The following is a 6,156-nucleotide window of genomic DNA, read 5'->3' as shown; positions in this document are numbered from 1 at the left end:
TCGCACGCCTTGCGCGCTTGGCCATGCCAGGCCCCAAAAAACAACAACAGATAAATATTAAATATAAAAGAAATTGTTCATCGTTATAAGATTTTATAGATAGATCTCGTAAACTCAATCGCACTTTTGAATTTCGTACTTTACTAATTGAAAATAAAAAACAATATAAAATTAATCCAGTTGTGTGGAATATTCAACAATATTCTTGCTAATGAACGTGGGTTTAAAACTTTCACAGAGAATCACAAACTCTTAAAATCTTTTATGCTTATACGTTATTGCAATGAGATGTATTTTAGGGTAGAAGTAGAGAGCTTTGGTATATTAACTACCATTTACTTTATAAATTTAGTTTTAGCTTTTAATACATATAGTTAATATTAATTACGTACAAATTTACATTATTAATTTAGTTAGATTAATTTCTACTGTTATTTTCTGTATTTACTTTCTTTGCTATGTTGCACCTTGCGTATTTTTTTATGTAGTGCGGTGATTTATTATGTTTTATTTTTCGGCTTTTTGATTAGATTGAATGTTATATATTACTTCCCTTTCATTTTCTTAATGTTAGTGCTAGAGACCATAATTCTATGACCCCATGAATGATGAAAGTAAGGAAGATTATGTTAAAAGTGGCGGTAAAAGATTTAGACACATTGCATATTAAATTTTACTAATTGGTTTTTTACTATAGCATTTAATTTTGTTATATTATAATTGTATGTTCAAGTATTATCTTATGCTGTATCATAACTAACATTGGTTTTTGTTTGTGCCACAGTATAGTAGGCGCATACAACACGAAGTGCTTTTAACTTAAACAATATGGTATTAATCGATAAGTGCAATGTAAGAGAAAGGATGTTTCCAAAGAAATGTAAGCAAATGGGTATGGTTTGGAACAGAAATTAGTGTTTGTAAGTTGCCTTAGTGGGGTACTCTGTTTTGTTTATTTGTTATTCTTTTCATAAATTAAATTGATTATATGAATATGGGAAGTATTTGCTTTTATTGCAGTTGGATTTTAACTTTGTTATTATTCTTGTATTGTGAACTTTGACTTGTACTATTTGATTATATTTCTATTTCTCAATTTAAAAAAAAAAAAAAACCATTAGACGAAATATCGAAAGATATTTCTTTGAAATGAAATAAAAACATACACCAGAAGGTGGCACTGTAAGAAAATGGAGGGAGATTTATCATCAACATCGTCCCAGAGTACTGAAATAGAAGCCAGTGTATGGGAAAGTATTCAACAGTTAAATACTGTTATTAACGGATTAGCGGAAAATCTAAGAAAAGTGAATAATGTAATGGAAAGGTAAATGTGTTGATAATTTTAACTATGGATATTAGTATTTTTTTTCGGTTGTTGAATTCGATCGAAAGCTAGGAATCAACTTTCGTTTTCAACTTATATGATTATGTTACTGATTGTACATTACTACTATTCAGTGGTACAACAATAGTAAAACTATAACGTCTAATAAATTATGCTATAGAAATGCTTGTAATAGTGAAGTAGCAGTAATATTCGTACAAGGTGAAAGTACGTAGTAAATTAATTCCAAAATTTCATGTATAATTAATTTACCTGAAAACGTGGAAACTGTAATTGAAAATTGACCACGACTAGACAGAGTAAATCCTAAAATTATACTAATTTATAGGTGAAAGAAAGATCAATAGATTACTTAAATTTGTTGATATAATTAAAGTTGTGGGTGTTGCTGGTTGTGATGAGGATGCTATTGCTTTGTTATAAAGTACAGGAGTATTTTGTGATGTGGACATATAAATGGTAGATGGCTTAGTTATAATAAAGTTATAAAGGTGATGTATATCTCATATACACAATATGATATCACAATTTAAGTTATGAATTAAATTTAATTTCAATCAGAAGTCATCATAGTTTAGTTCTGTTTTTATTTACAGTTGTAAAAATGCCTCAGGTTAGCTAGTGAAAAATTGTTTTGTTGTCAACATTTGGGATATGGATACTCAGTAGGTAAATTGGATTTTCATCTTCAAAGGACTCTTAGGAAGACATTGTAATACAAATTTGGTGTTAGCTTTGTGTTAAATGCAGCAAGAAGATATAAAAAGAGGTGAAAGGGGCACATTCATTAAAAGGTGGACAAGTATATTTATATGACACTCAACTCATAACAAAGTACACTATTACTTGCTAACTGAATTCAAAAACATGCCAAATTGCTTTAGGCACATATGTGTGTGTGTGTGTGTGTGTGTGTGTAAATATATATTGTTTTTATACTTGGTACTAAAATTTATAATAATTCTTCATTTTTGCCATTACACATAGAGTCTGTACCATCAGCTATGTACATTTTATCATCATTATATTATAATATTACTTTTGTGATTCAAAGGTAAACCCAGTTGTTGCCTGTACAGGCCTGTATTTCTGTACAAATTGCAAACATTACAAAGTGGAGGAAAACTTTTGTTCCTAAAATATTTCTTTGTGTGTTAACCATTAAAATTGTCATTGATTTTGTATGAATTTTCAAGTAATGGGCCAAGGCCTAACTTGTTTTGAGAAAGTGAAAAACTTAAACCAACAGTACTGGTGTACAAAATATGAAAAACAAATACCATATTTTACAGCACTATATAATAAGTGATATAATGAAAGAATATAATGACCCTATGATATTCATGGTGGTGTGCTCAGTAAAGTAACTGAAGTTAAAGTAGTCTTCCATTAGTTATCAGATCAAATTTTATTTTCAAGTAATGAATTATATAATAGGTTAGGTCCCTACTTCATCTTTTCAATACTGAAATTCACATTTTGGTGAGAGAAAGAAATTTACATATTTGAATATTATTATTAATATAATGTAAGTGCTAATATAAAAAAGTTTTATTTGTAGATATGTAAATATTTATAAAATATTCAACTTTTTGAGTTGTTACAATATTAATTGTAAAGACCAAAACAGAAAGGTGAAATTACTCATTTTTAATCTAAAATATATAGAGAGGACTTCAGCAGTGGGTGGTAAGATTAATTATAATATTGATGCTATTTTGGTTTAAATGTTTTTATGTGACTGGTTGTTATTAGGGACTTTAACAAGTTTGTGGTGTTATCTGAAATGTAGTGCATTAAAAAGCAAAATGGATCCAGGGACTTCATGACATGGTTCTAGGGTTATAATTGATAACGTAATCTGTTGTAATAAGTATTATTAATTTCACTTTTTTGGTTTAAATTATTGCTACATGATATATATAGTGTAAATTTATTTTGCATATATTAAATGTTTTCAGAATCTTAAGCTCACAGGAAAAGCTAGAAACATTGCATGCTACTTTGGTGAGTTTCTTATTAAGTTTACTTTTAAAATATTTATAGGATTATAAACAGAAAATTTAGTTCCATGGTATGAGATGATCTATAATGTAATTTTGTACTCGAAACAAAATGATTCCCATGATTAGGCTAAGGGTTTATAATTGATTTTGTTTATTATTGTACTGCTCATTTATTACTATTTTTTTACAAAACAATTTTATACATTTTAATAAATATGTTATAAACTGATACAAGATCTTCAATGTTAGGTTGTAGTATTACAGGATATTAAGTTTCACTATTTGTTCAAAGCCATCAATTTTGTGGTTTAACTGTTAATTATTAATTAGACTAGATTAATAGTTGGATGGACAGTATCTTTTCAACTGTGTAACAATATTGTTTTTCAGTGATGATAAGTAAAGGCAGCTTTTATAAACTACACATACTATAGTAACATGAAAACATCCTATATTTTGTAAATCTTAAAAATAAATTGAGTTTCAAATGATACTTGTCTTAAATAAAAAAAACTTTTCATTATTGCTTTCAACAAGTAGAACTTTGTTGTAGAAAATACATGTTTCAGTTTATTGTAAAAGATGATTCCTTGGTGGTTATGAGGTTGTTTCACTGTGGGAAAATTGACAAAATAGGAAAACCATGGTGGCTAATAGGAAGCAATGAGGATAACCTAGTACTTTAAGAAAATTATTTTTGCCAATATCTAAGGAAGAAGACAAAATGGAAAGATTTGAATAAGAAAAGGTTCTCCCATGATTGACTTAAGACATCCACTGTTGGAAAATTTGGATCTTGAACTGGAGATCAGGAAAGTTGAAAATAGTTGGTGATGTAACAAAGATTTGATCATTGTCTTCTTCCCAGTGGATTTGTGAATGATTCAATGCTCTCTATATAGAGAGTTAAACATATTGAAAATTAAACTGTGGAAGTATAGAAACTGCAACAAAACAACATCTGTGAGAATCAGTACTATCCTGTTTGTTGATGCAAGATACCACAGTTGTCTGTATAAACTAACACAGAATGGTGGTGAAAGAAGTGGAAATTTGAGGCAATCATGTTGAAAAACCTAATATTCTAACATGTAAGGTATTATTTCTTAAGGAGTCCAAGAATCAGGATTACATTGATTCTCCAACACAAAGCCCCAGTCCTTGAGTGAGATACAGTGAAAAGATAAAAGGAAGAACTATCTTGGTTATGGACCTGAGGTCAGACACCACTTAGAAACAAGAACCTGTTGGAAGTGACAGGTGAACCCAATAAGGTAATGACTTGGTGAAGTGAAGTAAGGAGGTCTTTGGATATCAGGGTAATAGAGTAAATAAGAAGACATTTTGATATAACCCAACAAAAAAAATGCAGAGCTAGGGTTAAGATTAGGGGAAGAATATTGAACTGATAAGGCATCCCTCCATTACCAAAGATGACATGATGACAGATGAATAAGGATAAGAAGATAAGCATCCTGTATACATATATCTTTGGCATCCAATGGCTTCAATGAAGAAATTTTAGTTACATACTCATGTTTTCCATTTTGAAGTGAGGTGTATCCAAGCAACGATTGAGTTAAGAAAGATATATGTGTCAGGTTTCCAGTCTTTGATTTCTTTGGAACTATAAAGAGGTGGAATAAGATATGGAGAAGACTTTAGACTTCTAGATCCAAAAGATGTAATCAGATGAGAGGAAGAAGACATGTTGAGGTTAAACTGAAGTGAAGGATTTGTCAAACCCAAGGACGTAAAAGGTCACACAGATGAACAAATGGTCTGAGACAACCTCCTTGAAGGTCCATCCAGTACAAAAGACTCAATGGGAAAGTAAAAAAGACCCATTTCACTTACTTCAGTGTTGGGCTATTTCAAAGAGTCAAAAGGTAGAAGTATGTGGTGAAGCTAACAGTTACGGAAAAAGCATATCAAGTGAATACAATAATGTGTGTTTTTTCCATAAATATTTTGCCAGAAGCAAGTTTTTAACATTAAATGTTATTTATATTTTGTTTGAGTATACATAGTCATGCCTAGATTAACAATTGGGAGAAAAAAAAGTAGTGTCCTTTGATAGATATTCATTGGTTAAGCACTAGAACCTGTTCTCATAAAATAGTATTTTATATATGTATATAAATATATTGCTTTGTTATGAAATTATTCAAATTATTCCAATAAAAATTTTACTGTTTTGATTTCAACTTATTGGGGCATCATTCTGCTTTAATCATTTGAGAAAAAGTAATATTTATCACAAGGTTTCTGTTGTTTTCTTTAGGTGCAGTTTCAAAACATGAATAAGAAAGAGGTATAATGATGATGTCCAATCTTCTGATCAGTGAAGCAACTGAACTTTTTTTGTAATTTTTGGACCTGTAAATGATTTGACAGTTTATTCTTATGCATTCATTTTGTATTAAAAAGACTGTAAAACATTTTTATTTTGGTGAATAAACAAAAAACTGTATATAAACATCTTTTAGTTGTACAAAGTTTATTATGCTAGAGAAATTATACACAGTATTGTTTGTTTTATTTCGAAGGAATATGAAATTTCCTACGTGGATGTTGGTTGTACAAAGTTTATTATACAACAGAAATTATGCTGTTTGTCTTTTTTATGACTAACAGACTACTGCAGAAAGAGAGAGGAATCAGAATTGTATATTTCACAAAAAACAAAAGGTACACGTGTTGACCAGACAAGATGCATAAAGGTACCTCCACTCTGCAAGAGATCAAAATTATTTCTGTTACTATTATATCAGACCAAAGTCTTAATGCAACATAATTTAA

General features: G+C 29.5%; 1 long non-coding RNA gene across 1 annotated transcript; it reads left to right on the top strand.

Moving 5' to 3' along the window:
- Nucleotides 1-1,163: 1,163 nt before the first annotated feature.
- On the top strand, nt 1,164-5,833 carry LOC143228441 (uncharacterized). Its single transcript, XR_013015332.1, has 3 exons — nt 1,164-1,327; nt 3,310-3,355; nt 5,639-5,833. It is a non-coding gene; the product is annotated as an uncharacterized LOC143228441 (long non-coding RNA).
- The last annotated feature ends 323 nt before the right edge of the window (nt 5,834-6,156 follow it).

Source organism: Tachypleus tridentatus, chromosome 1 (assembly GCF_004210375.1).
Source record: "Tachypleus tridentatus isolate NWPU-2018 chromosome 1, ASM421037v1, whole genome shotgun sequence".
Lineage (NCBI taxonomy): Eukaryota > Metazoa > Arthropoda > Merostomata > Xiphosura > Limulidae > Tachypleus > Tachypleus tridentatus.
This window is presented reverse-complemented; position numbering and strand designations above follow the sequence as displayed.